We start from the raw sequence: 22,750 nt of genomic DNA on the forward strand, positions 1-22,750 counted from the left end.
AGAACCAGCTCCTCGTTTCGTTGATCTGTTCTACTGTTCTTTTAGTTTCTATTTCATTGATTTCTGCTCTGATCTTTATGATTTCTCTTCTCCTGCTGGGTTTAGGCTTTATTTGCTGCTCTTTCTCCAGCTTCTTCAGGTGTAGGGTTAGGTTGTGTACTTGAGACCTTTCTTGTTTCTTGAGAAAGGCTTGTATTGCTATATACTTTCCTCTTAGGACTGCCTTTGCTGCATCCCAAAGATTTTGAACAGTTGTGTTTTCATTTTCATTGGTTTCCATGAATTTTTTAATTCTTTAATTTCCTGGTTGACCCATGCATTCTTTAGTAGGATGCTTTTTAGCCTCCATGTATTTGAGTTCTTTCTGACTTTCCTCTTGTGATTGAGTTCTACTTTCAAAGCATTGTGGTCTGAAAATAGGCAAGGAATGATCCCAATCTTTTGGTACCGGTTGAGACCTGATTTATGACCTAGGATGTGATCGATTCTGGAGAATGTTCCATGGGCACTAGAGAAGAATGTGTATTCCGTTGCTTTGGGATGGAATGTTCTGAATATGTCTGTGAAGTCCATAGGGTCCAGTGTGTCATTTAAAGTCTTTATTTCCTTGTTGATCTTTTGCTTAGATGATCTGTCCATTTCAATGAGGGGGATGTTAAAGTCCCCCACTATTATTGTATTGTTGTCAATGTGTTTCTTTGCTTTTGTTATTAATTGCCTTATATAATTGGCTGCTCCCATGTTAGGGGTGTAGATACTTACAAATGTTAGCTCTTCTTGTTGGATTCCCTTTCCATTTAAAGTTAAAATAACTATATAAATCTGGGAGATTTCTTCTTTTAAACTGAAAATATGAAATCTGAATCTCTTTCTATAATATATACACCAGAGTTGATTTGAGTTGATACAGTGACTTCTTTCTTTTTGCTCTGCTAGGAGACATCTATTCAAGTACTAGATAATTTGCCTTCATTTTTCCGTTTATAAAGTGAAGAACAAAACAATAACTTAACATAAGAATCAGAACGTGCTTTGCTTCCTGGATTCCTTCCCAGTCTTCAGATTCACAGTTTTTGCTAAATTATGCTGAGATTTAAAATGCTGGTTATTCACATAGATCAATAAAACAGAATAGAGAGCCCAGAAATGGACCCTCAACTCCATGGTCAACTAATCTTTGACAAAGCAGGAAAGAATGTCCAATGGAACAAAGACAGTCTCTTCAACAAATGGTGTTCGGAAAATGGTGTTGCCACATGCAGAAGAATGAAACTGGACCATTTCCTTACACCACACACAAAAAATAGACTCAAAATGGTTGAAAGACCTCAATGTGAGACAGGAGTCCATCAAAATCCTAAAGGAGAACACAGGCAGTAACCTCTTTGACCTCAGCCAAAGCAACTTCTTCCTAGAAACATCGCCAAAGGCAAGAGAAGCAAGGGCAAAAATGAACTATTGGGACTTCATCAAGATAAAAAGCTTTTGCACAGCAAAAGAAACAGTCCACAAAACCAAAAGACAACCAACAGATGGGAGAAGATATTTGCAAATGACATATCAGATAAAGGGCTAGTATAGAAAATCTATAAATAACTTCTTAAACTCAACACCCAAAGAACAAATGATCCAATAAAGAAATGGGCAGAAGACATGAACATTTTTCCAAAGAAGACATCCAAACAGCCAACAAACACATGAAATAGTTACTCGGATCAGGGAAATCCAAATCAAAACCTCAATGAGATACCACCTCACACCAGTCAGAATGGCTAAAATTAACAAGTTAGGAAACGACAGATGTTGGCGGGGATGCAGAGAAAAGGGAACCCTCCTACACTGTTGGTGGGAATGCAAGCTGGTGCAGCCACTCTGGAAAACTGTATGGAGGTTCCTCAAAAAGTTGAAAATAGAGCTACCATATGATCCAGCAATTGCACTACAGGGTATTTATCTCAAAGATACAAATGTAGGGATCTGAAGGGGTACGTGCACCCTGATGTTTAAAGCAGCAATGTTCAAAAGAGCCAAACTGTGGAAAGAGCCAAGATGTCCATCAACAGATGAATGGATAAAGAAGATGTGGTATAGGGAGCAAGATGGCGGAGGAGTAGGAGTTCTGGATTTCGTCTGGTTCCAGGAATTCAGCTGGATAGGGATCAAACCATTCTGAACACCTACGAACTCAACAGGAGATGGAAGAAAAGAATAAAAACAACTCTCTGAACAGAAAAGTGACCACTTTCTGGAAGGTAGGATGTGCGGAGAAGGGAATCCGAGGTGATATTTAGGAGGATAGACAGCAAGGGAGGGGGCTTCCATCAGCCACTACCAGCAAGTGATACAGCTGCAGAGCACAAAATTGGAACTTTTAGAAGTTGGCTCCACTGAGGGACGATGCTCCAGTGGCAAAGTGGGGGGGGGGGGGGGGGTGGAACCCTCGTGGGACAGTGTGGTCTCAGGACCCTAGGGGTCACAGAAGGACCGGGGTGCCTGAGTGCGATGAGCTCCCAGGTTTCAGAGTGGGGAAGCTGGCTGCAGAGATGGAGCCGAGGCGTGGGCTCTCAGCTCGGGGTTGCCATAAACCATGATCCGCAGCACAGTCGAGCCACTGCTCCTCCAGCAGGGATCCAACAAGCAGCAGATCTGGGGAGACTCCTCTTCTTCCTCCGGAAGGGGTGGCCCAGGAGTGCACCACAGGGATCTGCTGGGTTTGGAGAGTCCACACAGAGTCGTGCGCCAAAGATAGAAATACTCGGTCACAGGCCGGGTGAGCACGGAGTGCGACCGGAGACTGGCGAGATGGGAGTGACTGACGGCTTTTCTCTGGGGGCTCACTGAGGAGCGGGGCCCCGAGTTCTCGGCTCCTCCGAGGTGGAGATTGGGAGGCCACCATTATCACTCTCGGCCTCCAAAGCTGTACGGAAAGCTTTCAGGGAACAAAAGCTGCAGAGAGCAAACCCGAGCATATTACTTGGCCCGGAGCAGGCAAGGGTGGGGCAATTCCGCCTCCGGCAATGACATTTGGAAACCACAGCAACAGGCCCCTCCCCCAGAAGGTCAGCAAGGACAGCCAGCCAAGACCAAGTTTACCCATCAATGGGAATGGCAGAACTCCAGGGCTAGGGGAATACTGCACATAGAATCCATGGCTTTTTTCCCATGATTCTTTAGTCTTTAAAAGTTAATTAAAAAAAATTTTTTTTTGAATATTTCTTTTTCCCTTTTTCAACCAATATCTTATCAATCCCTTTTTTAAAAAACATTTTTATTTTTCATTTTTAGAGTCATATTCTATCCCTTCATGGTAGTTACACTTATTTTTGGAATATATATATAAGTTGTTCTCTCTTTAAAATTTTAAGATACAGTTTCTTCTAACAGATCAAATATACACTAAATCTCTAGTGTATGGCTTTGTTCTAGTCTCCTGCCTGATCATATTCTCTCCCTTTGTTTGTTTGTTTTTTTTTTTTTTTAAATCCTCTTCTTTCTTTTTTCAACTAACTTCTTATCTTATCAATTCTTTTTATAAAATCTTTATAATTTTCATCTTTACAGTCATATTCCATCCCTTCATCGTATTAACTCTTATTTTGGTACATATATAAGTTTTTCTTTCTTTAAAATTTTGGGAAGCACTTTCTTCTAACAGACCAAAATATGCCCAAAATCTAGTGTGTGGCACTGATATATGCAGCAGCCAGATCATATGTGATCATGTTCTGTTTTTTTTTTTCCTCTGTTTTTGTTTGTTTTTATCTTTTTCTTTTTTCTCTCTTTTCGTTTCTTTTCCCCTGGCTTCAGGTCTTTTCTGATTTGTTTAGAGTATATTTTCTGGGGACGTTGTTACCCTGTTAGCATTTTGTTCTCTCATTCATCTATTCTCCTCTGCACAAAATAAAAAAATGGAAAAAATAACATCAACAAAAAGAACAAGAGGCAGTACCAACTGCCAGGGACCCACTCAATACGGACATTAGTAAGATGTTGGAACTAGAGTTCAGAATGATGATTTTAAAGATACTAGCTGGGCTTGAAAAAAGCATGGAAGTTATTATAGAAACCCTTTCTGGAGAAATACAAGAACTAAAATCTAACCAAGTCAAAATCAAAAAGGCTATTAATGAGGTGCAATCAAATATGGGGGCGCTAACTGCTAGGATAAATGAGGCAGAACAAAGAATCAGTGCTATACAAGACCAAATGATGGAAAATAAAGAAGCTGAGATAAAGAGAGATAAACAACTACTGGATCACGAGGGCAGAATTTCAGAGATAAGCAATACCATAAGATGAAACAATATTAGAATAATTGGGATCCCAGAAGAAGAAGAAAGAGAGAGAGGGGCAGAAGGTATAATGGAGCAAATTATAGCAGAGAACTTCCCTACTTTGGGGAAGGAAACAGGCATCAAAATCCAGGAAGCACAGAGAACCCCTCTCAAAATCAATAAAAATAGGTCAACACCCCGACATCTAATAGTAAAACTTACGAGTCTCATAGACAAAGAGAAAATCCTGAAAGCAGCTCGGGAGAAGAGATCTGTAACCTACAACGGTAGAATCATTAGATTGGCAACAGACCTATCCACAGAGACCTGGCAGGCCAGAAAGGACTGGCATGATATTCAAAGCACTAAATGAGAAAAATATGCAGCCAAGAATCCTATATCCAGCTAGGCTGTCATTGAAAATAGAAGGAGACATAAAAAGCTTCCAGCACAAACAAAAACTAAAGGAATTTGCAAACACAAAACCAGCCCTACAAGAAATCTTGAAAGGGGTCCTCTAAGCAAAGAGAGAGCCTAAAAGCAACATAGACCAGAAAGGAACACAGACAATATACGGTAACAGTCACCTTACAGGCAATACAATGGCACCAAGTTCCTATCTTTCAATAGTTACCCTGAATGTAAATCAGCTAAATGCCCCATCAAAAGACACAGCTATCAGATTGGATTAAAAAACAAGACCCATCAATATGCTGTCTGCAAGAGACTCATTTTAGACCCAAAGACACCTCCAGATTGAAAGTGAGGGGGTGGAAGGGCGCCTGGGTGGCTCAGTCGTTAAGTGTCTGCCTTCGGCTCAGGTCATGATCCCAGGCTCCTGGGATCGAGCCCCGCATTGGCCTCCTGGCTCTGCAGGAAGCCTGCTTCGCCCTCTCGCTCTCCACCCCCCCTGCTTGTGTTCCCCCTCTCGCTGTGTCTCTGACAAATAAATAAAATCTTTAAAAAAAAATTTAAAAAGAAAGTGAGGGAGTGGAAAACCATTTACCATGCTAATGGACACCAAAAGAAAGTTGGGGTGGCAATCCTTATAGCAGACAAATTAGATTTTAAACCAAAGACTGTAATAAGAGATGAGGAAGGACACTATAGCCTACTTAAAGGGTCTATCCAACAAGAAGATCTAACAATTGTAAATATCAATGCCCCTAACATGGGAGCAACCACTTATATAAGCCAGTTAATAAGAAAAGCAAAGAAACACATCAACCACAATACAATAATAGTGGGGGACTTTAACACCCCCCTCACTGAAATGGGCAGATCATCTAAGCAAAAGATCAACAAGGAAATAAAGACTTTATTTTTTTTTATTTTTATGTTAATCCCCATACATTACATCATTAGTTCTAGATGAAGTGTTCCATGATTCATTGTTTGTGCATAACACCCAGTGCTCCCTGCAGAATGTGCCCTCCTCAATACCCACCACCAGGCTAACCCATCCTCCGACCCCCCTCCCCTCTAGAACCCTCAGTTTGTTTTTCAGAGTCCATCGTCTCTCATGGTTCGTCCACCCCTCCGATTTCCCCCGCTTCATTCTTCTCCTCCCACTACCTTCTTCTTCTTCTTTTTTTCTTAACATATACTGCATTATTTGTTTCAGAGGTACAGATCTGAGATTCAACAGTCTTGCACAATTCACAGCGCTTACCAGAGCACATACCCTCCCCAGTGTCTATCACCCAGCCACCCCATCCTTCCCACCCCCCCACTACAGCAACCCTCAGTTTGTTTCCTGAGATTAAGAATTCCTCATATCAGTGAGATCATATGATACATGTCTTTCTCTGTTTGATTTATTTCACTCAACATAATACCCTCCACTTCCATCCACGTCGTTGCAAATGGCAAGATCTCATTCCTTTTGATGGCTGCATAATATTCCATTGTATATATATACCACCTCTTCTTTATCCAGTCATCTGTCGATGGACATCTTGGCTCTTTCCATAGTTTGGCTATTGTGGACATTGCTGCTATGAACATCGGGGTGCATGTACCCCTTCGGATCCCTGCTTTTGTATCTTTGGGGTATTTACCCAGTAGTGCAATTGCTGGATCATATGGTAGCTCTATTTTCAACTTTTTGAGGAACCTCCATACAGTTTTCCAGAGTGGCTGCACCAGCTTGCATTCCCACCAACAGTGTAGGAGGGTTCGCCTTTCTCCGCATCCCCGCCAACATCTGTCGTTTCCTGACTTGTTAATTTTAGCCATTCTGACTGGTGTGAGGTGGTATCTCATTGAGGTTTTGATTTGGATTTCCCTGATGCTGAGCGATATTGAGCACTTTTTCATGTGTCTGTTGGCCATTTGGATGTCTTCTTTGGAAAAATGTCTGTTCATGTCTTCTGCCCATTTCTTGATTGGATTCTTCATTCTTTGGGTGTTGAGTTGGATGAGTTCTTTATAGATTTTGGATACTAGCCCTTTATCTGATATGTCATTTGCAAATATCTTCTCCCATTCTGTCGGTTGTCTTTTGGTTTTGTGGACTGTTTCCTTTGCTTTGCAAAAGCTTTTTATCTTGATGAAGTCCCAAGAGTTCATTTTTGCCCTTGCTTCCCTTGCCTTTGGCGATGTTTCTAGGAAGAAGTTGCTTCGGCTGAGGTCAAAGAGGTTGCTGCCTGTGTTCTCCTTTAGGATTTGGATGGACTCCTGCCTCACATTGGGGTCTTTCAACCATTTGGAGTCTATTTTTGTGTGTGGTGTAAGGAAATGGTCCAGTTTCATTCTTCTGCATGTGGCTATCCAATTTTCCCAACACCATTTGTTGAAGAGACTGTCTTTGTTCCATTGGACATTCTTTCCTGCTTTGTCGAAGATTAGTTGACCATAGAGTTGAGGGTCCATTTCTGGGCTCTCTATTCTGTTCCATTGATCTATGTGTCTGTTTTTGTGCCAGTACCATGCTGTCTTAATGATGACAGCTTTGTAATAGAGCTTGAAGTCCGGAATTGTGATGCCGCCAGCTTTGCTTTTCTTTTTCAACATTCCTCTGGCTATGCGGGGTCTTTTCTGGTTCCATACAAACTTTAGGATGATTTGTTCCATTTCTTTGAAAAAAGTGGATGGTATTTTGATGGGGATTGCATTGAATGTGTAGATTGCTCTAGGTAGCATTGACATCTTCACAATATTTGTTCTTCCAATCCATGAGCATGGAACGTTTTTCCATTTCTTTGTGTCTTCCTCAATTTCTTTCATGAGTATTTTATACTTTTCTGAGTACAGATCCTTTGTCTCTTTGGTTAGATTTATTCCTAGGTATCTTATGGTTTTGGGTGCAATTGTAAATGGGATCGACTCCTTAATTTCTCTTTCTTCTGTCTTGTTGTTGATGTATAGGAATGCCACTGACTTCTGTGCATTGATTTTCTATCCTGCCACTTTACTGAATTCCTGTATGAGTTCTAGCAGTTTTGGGGTGGAGTCTTTGGGGTTTTCCACATAAAGTATCATATCATCTGCAAAGAGTGAGAGTTTGACTTCTTCTTTGCCAATTTGGATGCCTTTGATTTCTTTTTGTTGTCTGATTGCTGTGGCTAGGACTTCCAATACTATGTTGAATAGCAGTGGTGATAGTGGACATCCCTGCCGCGTTCCTGACCTTAGGGGGAAAGCTCTCAGTTTTTCCTCATTGAGAATGATATTCGCTGTAGGTTTTTCATGGATGGCTTTTATGATCTTGAGGTATGTACCCTCGATCCCTATACTCTGAAGAGTTTTGATCAAGAAAGGATGCTGTACTTTGTCAAATGCTTTTTCTGCCTCTATTGAGAGGATCATATGATTCTTGTTCTTTCTTTTGTTAATGTATTGTATCACATTGATTGATTTGCGGATGTTGAACCAACCTTGCAGCCCAGGGATAAATCCCACTTGGTCGTGAATAATCCTTTTAATGTACTGTTGGATCCTATCGGCTAGTATTTTGGTGAGAATTTTTGCATCCATGTTCATCGGGGATATTTGTCTGTAATTCTCCTTTTTGATGGGGTCTTTGTCTGGTTTGGGGATCAAGGTAATGGTGGCCTCATAAAATGAGTTTGGAAGTTTTCCTTCCCTTTCTATTTTTTGGAACAGTTTCAGAAGAATAGGTATTAATTCTTCTTGAAATGTTTGGTAGAATTCCCCTGGGAAGCCATCTGGCCCTGGGCTTTTGTTTTTTGGGAGATTTTTGATGACTGCTTCAATTTCCTTAGTGGTAATTGGTCTGTTCAGGTTTTCTATTTCTTCCTGGTTCAGTTTTGGTAGTTGATACATCTCTAGGAATGCATCCATCTCTTCCAGGTTATCTAATTTGCTGGCATAGAGTTGCTCATAATATGTTCTTATAATTGTTTGTATTTCTTTGGTGTTGGTTGTGATCTCTCCTCTTTCATTCATGATTTTGTTGAATGGGTCATTTCTCTTCTCTTTTTGATAAGTCTGGCCAGGGGTTTATCAATCTTGTTAATTCTTTCAAAGAACCAGCTCCTCGTTTCGTTGATCTGTTCTACTGTTCTTTTAGTTTCTATTTCATTGATTTCTGCTCTGATCTTTATGATTTCTCTTCTCCTGCTGGGTTTAGGCTTTATTTGCTGTTCTTTCTCCAGCTCCTTTAGGTGTAGGGTTAGGTTGTGTACTTGAGACCTTTCTTGTTTCTTGAGAAAGGCTTGTATTGCTATATACTATCCTCTTAGGACTGCCTTTGCTGCATCCCAAAGATTTTGAACAGTTGTGTTTTCATTTTCATTGGTTTCCATGTATTTTTTTGATTCTTCTTTAATTTCCTGGTTGACCCATTCATTCTTCAGTAGGGTGCTCTTTAGCCTCCATGTATTTGAGTTCTTTCCGACTTTCCTCTTGTGATTGAGTTCTACTTTCAAAGCATTGTGGTCTGAAAATAGGCAGGGAATGATCCCAATCTTTTGGTACCGGTTGAGACCTGATTTATGACCTAGGATGTGATCGATTCTGGAGAATGTTCCATGGGCACTAGAGAAGAATGTGTATTCCGTTGCTTTCGGGTGGAATGTTCTGAATATGTCTGTGAAGTCCATTTGGTCCAGTGTGTCATTTAAAGTCTTTCTTTCCTTGTTGATCTTTTGCATAGACGATCTGTCCATTTCAGTGAGGGGGATGTTAAAGTCCCTCACTATTATTGTGTTGTTGTCGATGTGTTTCTTTGCTTTTGTTATTAATTGCCTTATATAATTGGCTGCTCCCATGTTAGGGGCATAGATATTTACAATTGTTAGATCTTCTTGTTGGATAGGTCCTTTAAGTAGGATATAGTGTCCTTCCTCATTTCTTATTACAGTCTTTGGTTTAAAATCTAATTTGTCTGCTATAAGGATTGCCACCCCAGCTTTCTTTTGGTGTCCATTAGCATGGTAAATGGTTTTCCATCCCCTCACTTTCCATCTGAGGGTGTCTTTGGTTCTAATATGAGTCTCTTGCAGACAGCATATAGATGGGTCTTGTTTTTCAATCCAGTCTGTTAGCCTGTGTCTTTTGATTGGGGCCTTTAGCCCATTTACATTCAGGGTAACTATTGAAAGATAGGAATTTAGTGCCATTGTATTGCCTGTAAGGTGACTGTTACCGTATATTGTCTGTGTTCCTTTCTGGTCTATGTTGCTTTTAGGCTCTCTCTTTGCTTAGAGGACCCCTTTCAAGATTTCCTGTAGGGCTGCTTTTGTGTTTGCAAATTCCTTTAGTTTTTGTTTGTCCTGGAAGCTTTTTATCTCTCCTTCAATTTTCAATGACAGCCTAGCTGGATAGAGTATTCTTGGCTGCATATTTTTCTCATGTAGTGCTCTGAATATATCCTGCCAGTCCTTTCTGGCCTGCCAGGTCTCTGTGGATAGGTCTGTTGCCAATCTAATGTTTCTACCCTTGTAGGTTACATATCTCTTCTCCCGAGCTGCTTTCAGGATTTTCTCTTTGTCTCTGAGACTCGTAAGTTTTCCTATTAGATGTCGGGGAGTTGACCTATTTTTATTGATTTTGAGAGGGGTTCTCTGTGCTTCCTGGATTTTCATGCCTGTTTCTTTTCCCAAATTAGGGAAGTTCTCTGCTATAATTTGCTCCATTATACCTTCTGCCCCTCTCTCTCTTTCTTCTTCTTCTGGGATCCCAATCATTCTAATGTTCTTTCGTCTTATGGTATCGCTTATCTCTCAAATTCTGCCCTCGTGATCCAGTAGTTGTTTCTCTCTCTTTTTCTCAGCTTCTTTATTTTCCATCATTTCATCTTCTATATTACTGATTCTCTCTCTGCCTCATTTATCCTAGCACTTAGTGCCCCCATTTATTATTGCACCTCATTAATAGCCTTTTTGATTTCTACTTGGTTGGATTTTAGCTCTTTTACTTCTCCAGAAAGGTTTCTCGAATAACTTCCATATTTTTTTCAAGCCCAGCTAGTATCTTTAAAGTGATGATTCTGAACTCTAGATCTGACATCGTACTAATGTCCGTATTGAGTAGGTCCCTGGCAGTCGGTACTACCTCTTGTTCTTTTTGTTGAGGTGATTTTTTCCGTCTTGTCATTTTGTGCAGAGGAGAATAGATTAATGAGAGAACAAAATGGTAGCAGAGTAACCACGTCCCCAGAAAATATACTCTAAACTAATCAGAAAAGACCTGAAGCAGTGGGATAAGAAAGGGAAAGTGAGAAAACAGAAAAAGAAAAAAAAGAAAAAGAAAAAGATAAAGATAAAAACAAAAACAAACAAAACAAAACAACAACAACAACAACAAAAAAAACCCAGAATGTGATCAAATATGATCTATATGGTATATAGATCAGTGCCACACACTAGAATTGGGGTGTATTTTGGCCTTTTAGAAGAAAGTGCCTCCCAAAATTTTAAGGAAAGAAAAACTTATATATGTACAAAAATAAGAGTTGATATGATGAAGGGATGGAATATGACTGTAAAAATGGAAATTATAAAAAATTTTATAAAAGGAATTGATAAGAAGTTGTTTGAAAAAAGTAAGAAGAGGATTTAAAAAATGATAAAAGAAAAAGAAAAAAAAGGGAGAGGATGTGATCAGGCAGGGGAATAGAAAACACCATATACTAGAGATTTAGGGTATATTTTAATCTGTTAGAAGAAACTATCTCAAAATTTTAAAGAGAGAACAACTTATATATATAAGCCAAAAATATGGGTAACTACTATGAAGGGATAGAATATGACTCTAGAAATGAAAAATAAAAATGTTTTTTTTTTAAAAAAAGGGATTGATAAGATGTTGGTTGAAAAAGGGAAAAAGAAAAATTCAAAAAGAAATAAAAAGACAAAAAGACAGTTAAAAAAAATTAACTTTGAAAGACTAAAGAATCATGGGAAAAAAGCCATGAATTCTATGTGCAGTAGTCCCCTAGCGCTGGACTTCTGCCATTCTCATTGATCGGTAAACTTGGTCTTGGCTGGCTGTTCTCGCTGATCTTCTGGGGAGGGGCCTGTTGCCGTGGTTCCCAAATGTCTCTGCCGGAGGCAGAATTGCCCCGCCCTTGCCCCTCCCGGCTAAGTAATCTGCTTGGGTTTGCTCTCTGAGGCTTTTGTTCCCTGCGAGCTTTCCGTACAGCTTTGGAGGCGGAGAGTGAAAATGGCGGCCTTCCAATCTCCGCCCCGGAGGAGCCGAGAATTCAGGGTCCCGCTCCTCAGTGAGCCCCCAGAGAAAAGCCGTCAGTCACTCCCGTCTCCCCGGTCTCCGGCCGCACTCCGTGCTCGCCCGGCCTGTGACCGCGCGTTTTTATCTCTGGCACCCGACCCCAGGTGGAGTCTCCAAACCCAGCAGATCCCTGCGGTGCGCTCCCACGCGGCTCCTCCTGGGGAAGGAAGGAGAGTCTCCCCGGATCTGCCGCTTGTTGGGTCCCTGCTGGAGGAGCAGGGGCCCGACTGTGCTGCATATCACAGTTTATGGCCACCCCGAGCTGAGAGCCCGCGCCTGGGCTCCGCCTCTGCAGCCAGCTTCCCTGCTCCATTACCTGGGAGCTCTGCCACACTCAGGCACCCCCGGTCTTTCTGTGACCCCGAGGGTCCTCAGACCACACTGTCCCGGAGGGTTCCACCCCCCCCACTTAGCCACCAGAGTGACGTCCTTCAGCGGAACAGACTTTTAAAAGTTCCGATTTTGTGCTCCGTGGTTCTATCACTTGCCAGAAGCGGCCGACAGAGGCCCCTCCCCCGCCGTCTATCCTCCCGAATATCGACTCGGATTCACTTCTCCGCACGTCCTACCTTCCAGAAAGTGGTCGCTTTTCTGATGAGAGAGTTGTTGCTCTTCTTTTCTTCGATCTCCTGTTGAGTTTGTAGGTGTTCAGAATGGTTTGATCCCTATCCAGCTGAATTCCTGAGAGGAGACGAAATCCAGGTCTCCTACTCCTCCATCTTGCTCCGTCCCCTGGAAATAAAGACTTTAAATGACACACTGGACCAAATGGACTTCACAGATAGATTCAGAACATTCCATCCAAAAGCAATGGAATACACATTCTTCCCTAGTGGCCATGGAACATTCTCCAGAATAGATCACATCCTAGGTCACAAATCAGGTCTTAACCGGTACCAAAATATTGGGATCAATCCCTCCCTATTTTCAAACCACAACACTTTGAAACTAAAACTCAATCACAAGAGGAAAGTGAGAAGGAACTCAAATACATGGAGGCTAAAGAGCATCCTACTGAAAAATTAATGGGTCAACCAGGAAATTAAAGAAGAATTAAAAAAATTCATGGAAACCAATGAAAATGAAAAACACAACTGTTCAAAATCTTTGGGATGCAGGAAAGGCAGTCCTAAGAGGAAAGTATATAGCAATACAAGCCTTTCTCAAGAAACAAGAAAGGTCTCAAAAACCCAACCAAACCCCACACCTAAAGGAGCTAGAGAAAAAACAGCAAATAAAGCCTAAACCCAGCAGGAGAAGAGAAATAATAAAGATCAGAGCAGAAATCAATGAAATAGAAACCAAAAGAACAGAAGAACAGATCAACGAAACGAGGAGCTGGTTCTCTGAAAGAATTAACAAGATTGATAAACCGCTGGCCAGGCTTATCAAAAAGAAAAGAGAAAGGACCCAAATCAACAAAATCATGAATGAAAGAGGAGAGATCACAACCAACACCAAATAAAGATATACAATTATAACAACATATTATGAGCAATTCTGTGCCAGCAAATTAGATAACCTGGAAGAAATGGATGCATTCCTAGAGATGTTTCAACTACCAAAACTGAACCAGGAAGAAATAGAAAACCTGAACAGACCAATTACCACTAAGGAAATTGAAGCAGTCATCAAAAGTCTCCCAACAAACAAAAACCCAGGGCCAAATGGCTTCCCAGGGGAATTCTACCAAACATTTAAAGGAGTATTAATACCCATTCTTCTGAAACTCTTCCAAAAAACAGAAATGGAAGGAAAATTTCCAAACTCGTTTTATGAGGCCTCCATGACCTTGATTCCAAAACCAGACAAACACCCCATCAAAAAGGAGAATTATAAACCAATACCCCTGATGAACATGGATGCAAAAATTCTCACCAAAATACTAGCCAATAAGATCCAGCAGTACATAAAAAGGATTATTCACCACGACCAAGTGGGATTTATCCCTGGGCTGCATGGTTGGTTCAACATCCACAAATCAATCAACGTGATACAATACATTAACAAAAGAAAGAACAAGAATCCTATGATCCTCTCAAGAGATGCAGAAAAAGCATTTGACAAAGTACAGCATCCTTTCTTGATCAAAACTCTTCAGAGTATAGGGATCGAGGGTACATACCTCAAGATCATAAAAGCCATCCATGAAAAACCTACAGCGAATATCATTCTCAATGGGGAAAAAATGAGAGCTTTCCCCCTAAGGTCAGGAAAGCAGCAGGGATGTCCACTATCACCACTGCTATTCAACATAGTATTAGAAGCCCTAGGCACAGCAATCAGACAACAAAAAGAAATCAAAGCATCCAAATCAGCAAAGAAGTGAAACTCTCACTCTTTGCAGATGATATGATACTTTATGTGGAAAACCCCAAAGACTCCACCCCAAAACTGCTAGAACTCATACAGGAATTCAGTCAAGTGGCAGGATAGAAAATCAATGCACAGAAATCGGTGGCATTCCTATACACCAACAACAAGACAGAAGAAAGAGAAATTAAGGAGTCGATCCCATTTACAATTGCACCCAAAACCATAAGATACCTAGGAATAAATCTCACCAAAGAGACAAAGGATCTGTACTCAGAAAAGTATAAAATACTCATGAAAGAAATTGAGGAAGACACAAAGAAATGGAAAAACGTTCCATGCTCATGGATTGGAAGAACAAATATTGTGAAGATGTCAATGCTACCTAGAGCAATCTACACATTCAATGCAATCCCCATCAAAATACCATCCACTTTTTTCAAAGAAATGGAACAAATCATCCTAAAGTTTGTATGGAACCAGAAAAGACCTCGAATAGCCAGAGGAATGTTGAAAAAGAAAAGCAAAGCTGGCGGCATCACAATTCCGGACTTCCAGCTCTATTACAAAGCTGTCATCATCAAGACAGTAGGGTACTGGCACAAAAACAGACACATAGATCAATGGGACAGAATAGAGACCCCAGAAATGGACCCTCAACTCTATGGTCAACTCATCTTTGACAAAGCAGGAAAGAATGTCCAATGGAAAAAAGACAGTCTCTTCAACAAATGGTGTTGGGAAAATTGGATAGCCACATGCAGAAGAATGAAACTGGACCATTTCCTTACACCACACACAAAAATAGACTCCAAATGGTGAAAGAACTCAATGTGAGGCAGGATTCCATCAAAATCCTTGAGGAAAACACAGGCAGCAACCTCTTCGACCTCAGCTACAGCAACTTCTTCCTAGAAACATCGCCAAAGGCAAGGAAAGCAAGGGCAAAAATGAACTATTGGGACTTCATGGAGATAAAAAGCTTTTGCACAGCAAAAGTAACTGCCTTTGGCTCAGGTCATGATCCTGGAGTCCCGGGATCAAGTCCCGCATCGGGCTCCCTGCTCAGCGGGGGCTCTGCTTCTCCCTCTGACCCTCCTCCCTCTCATGCTCTATCTCATTCTCTCTCTCAAATAAATAAATAAAATCTTTAAAAACAAAAAAAACAAACAGTCCACAAAACCGAAAGACAACCGACAGAATGGGAGAAGGTATTTGCAAATGACATATGAGATAAAGGGCTAGTATCCCAAATCTATAAAGAACTGAACAAACTCAACATCCAAAGAGCAAAGAACGCAATCAAAAATGGACAGAAGACATGACCAGACATTTTTCCAAAGAAGACATCTGAAAGGCCAACAGTCACATGAAAAAGTGCTCAAAATCACTCGGCATCAGGGAAATGCAAATCAAAACCTCAATGAGATACCACGTCACACCAGTCAGAATGGTTAAAATTAACAAGTCAGGAAACGACAGATGTTGGCGGGGATGTGGAGAAAGGGGAACCGTCCTACACTGTTGGTGGGAATGCAAGCTGGTGCAGCCACTCTGGAAAACAGTATGGAGGTTCCTCAAAAAGTTGAAAATAGAGCTACCATATGATCCAGCAATTGCACTACTGGATATTTACCCCAAAGATGCAAATGTACGGATCTGAAGGGGTACGTGCACTACAATGTTTATAGCAGCAATATCCACAATAGCCAGACTGTGGAAAGAGCCAAGATGTCCACTGACAGATGAATGGATAAAGAAGAGGTGGTATATATATACAATGGAATATTATGCAGCCATCAAAAGGAATGAGATCTTGCCATTTGCAACAATGTGGATGGAAATGGAAGGTGTTATACTGAGCAAAATAAGTCTATCAGAGAAAGACATGTATCATATCACCTCACTGATATGAGGAATTCTTAATCTCAGGAAACAAACTGACGGTTGCTGGAGTGGTGGGGTTTGGGAAGGATGGGGTGGCTGGGTGATAGACATTGGGGATGGCATATGCTATGGTGAGCGCTGTGAATTGTGCAAGACTGTTGAATCACAAACCTGTACCTCTGAAACAAATAATGCAATATATGTTAAGAAAAAAAAAAGAAGAAGATATCAGGAGAGGAAAAATGAAAGGGGGGAAATCGCAGGGGGAGACAAACCATGAGAGACAATGGACTCTGAAAAACCTACTGAGGGTTCTAGAGGGGAGGGGGGTGGGAGGATGGGTTAGCCTGGTGATGGGTATTGAAGAGGGCGTGTTCTGCATGGAGCCCTTGGTGTTATGCACAAACAATGAATCATGGAACACTACCTCTAAATCTAATACTGTAATGTATGGTGATTAACATAACAATAAAAAATTTTTTTAAGTAAAAATTTCACTTTGAGTTCTCTACAATATTACATTTTGCTGTAACTTTAGGTGTTGCTTTTATTCTATTTGTTCTAGGTTTTCCTCCCTCTGGAACAACTATTATTCTTAAATCAGAGTTCCACATCTTTCCAACACCCATTATTTCTCTCCTCTTATTGTTTTAAACTCCTTCTTTTTTCATTTTGATTATTTTTATTTCAGCTAATTTACATTATTGGGGTTTTTTAAAGATTATTTATTTATTTATTCGAGAGATAGAGAGCACAAATAGGCAGAGTGGCAGGCAGAGGGAGAGGGAGAAGCAGGCTGTCCACTGAGCAGGGAGCCGGATGTGGGGCTCGATCCCAGGACCCCAGGATCATGACCTGAGCCAAAGACAGCCACTTAACGGACTGACCCACCCAGGCGCCCCTACATTATTGTTTTAAACTCTTTTTTTATCTTCATCTGGAAGGACTTCTGAAGTCTGTTCTCCACATTACTAATTTTTTGTCTGATGTCAATTCTGCCTAAAAAGTCAATTAAAATCTTATTTTTTTGTACTTAATCATTTCTGTCTGCTGTTTCCATATCTGTTTCATTTTCATCTAAATTTGTTTCTGATTTATACCATATTTTTTCATGTCTTAACATGAAAAAAATTTACAAAAATTTTGTTTCCTTTCTTACACTATTTGCAGGTATAAGCTTTTCTTACAGTGTGTAAGATGTTGCTCTCTTTCTCTTACTCTGCAAATACATTCCATAAATCATTCCTTTAAAAAAATTTTTTTTAATGAGAAGAGATTTACTCAAGCCTGGATTGGCCAACAGACAACTCAATTTAGCCTCTCTCACCATCCAGAGGCTTTTCTCTTTGTGGGGACGAGACAATCAAAGATTCTTTTGTAAGTTAACAAAAGCTGTAGTCACTATCCACAGTTAATATTTGCAAATATTTTAGTATTAAATATCATTTTCTTCATAGTCTCTCCAATACCATTGCATAATCCCTTGCCTCTAATGGATTCCCAGTAATCAAAATATGGAAGTAGCGAGAGAATCTGGAAAGGAAGCCAACATCAAAATGTGATTACGGAAGAAATAGTATCATGACATGTCATAGTATCTGAGTCTGGGGATCCCAAGTCCTGGACACTGGAGCATGACCCTAACACAGGGCAGAAACAACAGATCATTGAATGGTGTGACTTGAAACATGTCTAGAGCAAGGTGTGGTGAAACAGGGTTTATTAACATCTGTGGTAGGTGTGCACAGTCTGATGGAAGATTTTAGAGAGGTGTCCAACAACCACAGGAGTAGATCAGGAGTTAATAAAATAACAGTTAACACTGACTGGGCCTCTTACCTACGTACTATCTGCTAGGCTCTCCTAAAGACACTTAAGATAGTAATTCATTTGATCCTCATAGAAACTTTAGGAGGATAGTATTGTCGGACAGGGTAGTATTAGCAGTAGTGGTACTCCTATTTTAAAGGTGAGAAAATATGTTGAATAACTGTCCAAGGTCAGTTACAGCCAGTAAGAGACAGAGCCTGGCTGGAACCCTGGCCAGAGCTCAGTCTTCACCACAGCCCTCTAAGAAAGAAGTGACCTCTCTGCTACAGAGGGTGCTAAGTCATAGGATAAATGCCATTAAGCAGACCTATGATAAAGGTAACACATACATGAAGCAGACTAGATAAACACCTAAGTCCCATCCATCTCTAGAATGCCATCAGCATGCTAGATAAAGAAAGTATAGCACCAACAATAACTCCCCTCAAGTCAAATCCTAGAGGAAAGAGGAAATAGAATTCTTTTTCCTTGCACACGTAACACCACAAAGTTTTCAGAGTAGCCTGGAAGAATGACCAGCTGTACCACAGTCCTTGTATCCCAAGGGGTGATTCCAAGTTTGTGTTGAACTGCAGAGGGGCCCACATTTCAACAAAAACGATAGAATAAGTCAGCCCAGGGCTCAGGCCATAGAGACACATTCTGCCTGATACCATCTTACCTATCCTTCCTCTAGAAGAGAACCGTGGGAAAGATTACCCTTGAGAGCCCCTGTGTCCCCTCAGGAGACAAGTATAGGAGTGTGCCAACAGGTCTCAACGATTATTCATATGAACACCTTGGGGAGTCATTTTTCAAAACATTATAACCTGGTGAATATTCACAACTTTCTAGATGCTATAATATACCTTCTTCCTTGAAGGAGAAACCGGAGTCCTCATCTTCAGGTTCCAACCAGGACAGCTCCCAAAGCCTCTTTGTCCACACGTGGGAAGCTGGCGGCTCCTCTTTATAAGACAGCCCAGCCTTTCTCCACCCCAGGAACAGAAGATTCATAATCCAGCTTACCTGCCCCCCAAAATGAATGTTAACAAACACTAGACGTTGGCTGTAAACTCCCCATTTGTGGAACAGGAGTGAAGACCACAAGCTCAAGACCCTTTCTGACAGCATTTGAGCTGTCTCCCCAGTGGAGAGCCCAACTCCTGTAAATGTTGAAGAGTCTTTATGACAGCAACATCAAAGGATACGGAGCCAACAACTGCACTACCTGTGTTATCTCCTCTGACACTCACAAAACCCCCAGAGGTAAGGAGAATTATTTTGTCATTTTATCAGATGAAAAAATGGTGAATTGAATTGCCTAAAGTCACACAGAGAGGTAGGACTCACACCTCGGCTCCAGAATTAGACTCTCAAGATTTAGTGGACAAAAGGGAGAAAGTTGGGGCAGGGGTGGGCAGGAAACCCTCCCCTTCTGACAGTGGTTACTTATGGGCTCTTGTCCATGAAAACAGGATCAGGGAGAAGTGTTTCTGTTGGTTTTGTCAGGTCTGAGCCTTTTCTGACTCCTGAAAGTGTGTGTGTGTGGGGGGAGGACTTGTAGGAGTCCATCACCTCATAGAGGACCTACAGAGCCACCTTGGGCTCCCACACTCAAGGGTGTTGGCTAAGACGTCCCTTCAGAAAATTACGTTACTTCATTGTCAAAGCACCGGTGGCCTGAACTAACAGGGATACTCAAAGCACTCAGAGGACTTTTGTTGGCCTTGTCTGCTACCACTGATTTCAGGGGGAAGCATTTTGTCTCGTGTATCCTGAAAGACTGTCCTCAGCACCATCATATGCTGGAATTCTCAGAGCACAAACACTTCCCAGGAAGAGTAGAAACCTGGTGTGTCTTTCCAGGGAACTCAAGGCTATCACGGCCTCTGGCATTCATGTTGATGCATGTCCTGCTTCTCTTCTGGGGAGGATAAGATACTGTCTGTCACCTCTTCCTCCTGGGCTTTTGCAGGAATCAGCTCTCCCCACGATCACCTCCAACATCTTGCTCTGTGCTTCTACATCCTCAGTCCCTGACTGCTCAGCAACCCTCTCCTTGGGTTCTCTGTTTCTCTGGTTCCTGCAGTGATTATACCAATCTCATCCTTTTCTGGTGCTGCCTTTCTTACATTCCTTCATTTTCTAATTTTATCTCCTTGTGGTTGTCTCTGTGTACCAGATGGTCACTCCAAAATGTTGCCCTACTGATCACTTTATTTATATGTCCAAATATCTGTATTTATATGAAACAAAAGGTGCATATGCCTATTATTACAAAGAGTTAGTGCAACCTATACCCACTATACTAATCTTACCTCCCAATGAATATAGAACAAATTGTTTGCATTAGTTCAAAATCCTCCAGTTATGAACCCAAGCATCTTTTCCAGACTGATTTTCCTGCTTTAAACCAGTGCTTCTAATAAAGATATATAACTCATTTGCCCTGAAATATTCCTCAAATGTATAAGTAATTTGTCTTTGAAATTTTCTCCATGATAAGGAAATTGGACTTTATCTGTTAGGTGATGCTAAATAGTGAGTTATTTGAAGACATGTGTACAATCACATTTTTATATTATAAATATAATTTGGGGTCCAGTAAGCAGATGTCTCTATAAAGAAGCCTGCCTGAGAAAGGAATAACATAGATAGGAAATGGCATGGTAGCTAGAAAGAGTTACAAGATTGAGGAACGTTCACTGAATGACTAAATAGACTGTAATATGCTTAATGGTTAATGGGAAACAGCTGGTGGTGAGGGACATCCTGCAGAGAGCAAATAAGCTGAAAGAATGGTGGAGCAATATAGTTGAGGAAACAGAATAAGAATGAGAGTATATGGGATGCATGGACACTTTTCTTCTGAGTCTTTGAGGCAAATGAAAAGGATGGCAGTAGGTGTATGGAGATGATGTCCAGGGCAAATATGAAGAAATATTATCTCTCTAACTCCAGAGATAACTGCTGTTCAACAATGGGTAATATATTCCCATTCAGGATGTATGTACTTTACCGGCATATGCATGTATTATTTTATGTGTTAAAATTTACACATATGGTGTGATACACCAAATATCTTATGGAAACTTGTTTTTTTCCCATCACATTGTGGTTTTTAAAAATTGTTCCATGCAGGGCACCTGGCTGGCTCCGTTGGATAGGCATCTGACTCTTGATTTCAGCTCAGGTCATGATCTCAGGGTTGTGGGGTCAAGCCCAGTGTCAGACTCGACACTGAGTTACTTATGGACTCTTGTCCATGAAAACAGGATCAGGAAGAAGTGTTTCTGTTGGTTTTGTCAGGTCTGAGCCTTTTCTGACTCCTGAAAGTGTGTGTGTGTGTGTGTGTGTGTTCTTTTGCAAGAATCATCGCTCCCTCTGCCCCTTTGCCCACTCGCTCTCAAAAATAAACAAATATTTGAAGTACCAGGGGAAGTAATTTTCATACCTATAGGGTATTCCTCTCTCCTTATGCTTTTCCTCTAATTGTCTCAGATCTTCTTTGCTCTTTGTTCTCCTGCATGAATTGTTGGGTCATTTTACCAAGTCCACTGTTAAAAGAAATCTGTGGTGTTTTGACAGGAATTGCAACAAATCATAGATTAATGGAACAGAATTGACATATCAGAAACATTGCTTATGTCTACATGTTTTATGATATTCTTCTTTTCCTTCAGCAAAGTTTTATAATTTTTGAATCCCAACTTGGACCTCATTTGTTAGAATTCTTTCTAGATTCCTTAAATTTTCTGTTCATATTGGGAATAGGAATCTTTTAAAAGTAATATTTTGCAATGTATTTTTAAAGTATACCAAAAGAATTGATTTTTCAACATTGACTTATATCAAATAAATTTTCTGAAACTTCGTTGTTTGTATAGGGAGTCTCTCGTGGATTTCTTCTGTAGACAATCATATTTTCTGTGAATTCTTTCGATTTTATTCTTTCTCTTCCAATTCTTATATGACAATAATTTCCTCTAGTGTTCTCTTCACAAATAGGACCACAATTCAAGTTTATGCTGAAGGCTCAATATAAATTCCCTGCTGTATATGGATAAGTGGTCACATCTCCAAGGGTACCACAGCATCAGCTCTGGCCCACAACTCCCTCCTGCTCTGAGTCCTTTTTCTTTCTTTACCTCTGTAATACCATTTCTTTCTTTTAGATTTGGCTATGTGTTTTTTTCTTTTCCTTTAATAATTAGCATAGATTGTCTATGTGTTTTAATAGGGATGAGACCTATCAACATCAGTTAAGTCTGTCATGTTGCCAACACAGTGTGTCTGTAATACTATACTTCTCCAGCATTTCAGGTAACCATAGTTTCTGAGCCATCCCATTTATTGAACCCTCCCAACTCTGAAATAACATGATTCTGTGTACACCAGGGTAAAGGGCATTTAAGGGAAAAAAATCAAATTCATTGAAGTGCAGAGATGAAAAAGAATATCATTTTTAGGGGAAGATAATTTTACCTACTTCCCCTTGCCTACCATATTCAATGAGTACTATAGGAGACACTGAGAACTGGTAATTCAATTAATTACAATTAATTACAGATAGATTTAATTATTGAGTCAAGATCTCTTTAGAAAACCTAATGAATTACTGGGGCACCTGGGTGGCTCAGTCAGTTAAGCCTCTGCCTTTGGCTCAGGTCATGATCTCAGGGTCCTGGGATCTAGCCCAGTGTCTGGCCCCCTGCTCAGTGGGGAGTCTGCTTCTCCCTCTTCTTCTGCCCCTCCCCACCCCTGCTCAT

General features: G+C 40.8%; 1 protein-coding gene across 1 annotated transcript in view; it reads right to left on the minus strand.

Annotated features, from left to right (window-relative positions):
* LOC123853571 (olfactory receptor 3A10) overlaps positions 1 to 22,750 on the minus strand; it is a 268,345-nt gene that overhangs the window by 13,768 nt on the left and 231,827 nt on the right. Inside the window, exon 5 of the mRNA XM_064582124.1 lies at positions 12,539 to 12,701. The gene's annotated coding sequence lies outside the window, so the exon portion shown is untranslated. The remainder of the gene's footprint in view (positions 1 to 12,538; positions 12,702 to 22,750) is intronic.

This window comes from Mirounga angustirostris, unplaced genomic scaffold (assembly GCF_029215605.1).
Source record: "Mirounga angustirostris isolate CCGP_5_RB_7025 unplaced genomic scaffold, mMirAng1.0.hap1 SCAF_17, whole genome shotgun sequence".
In the NCBI taxonomy this organism is placed as follows: Eukaryota; Metazoa; Chordata; class Mammalia; order Carnivora; family Phocidae; genus Mirounga; species Mirounga angustirostris.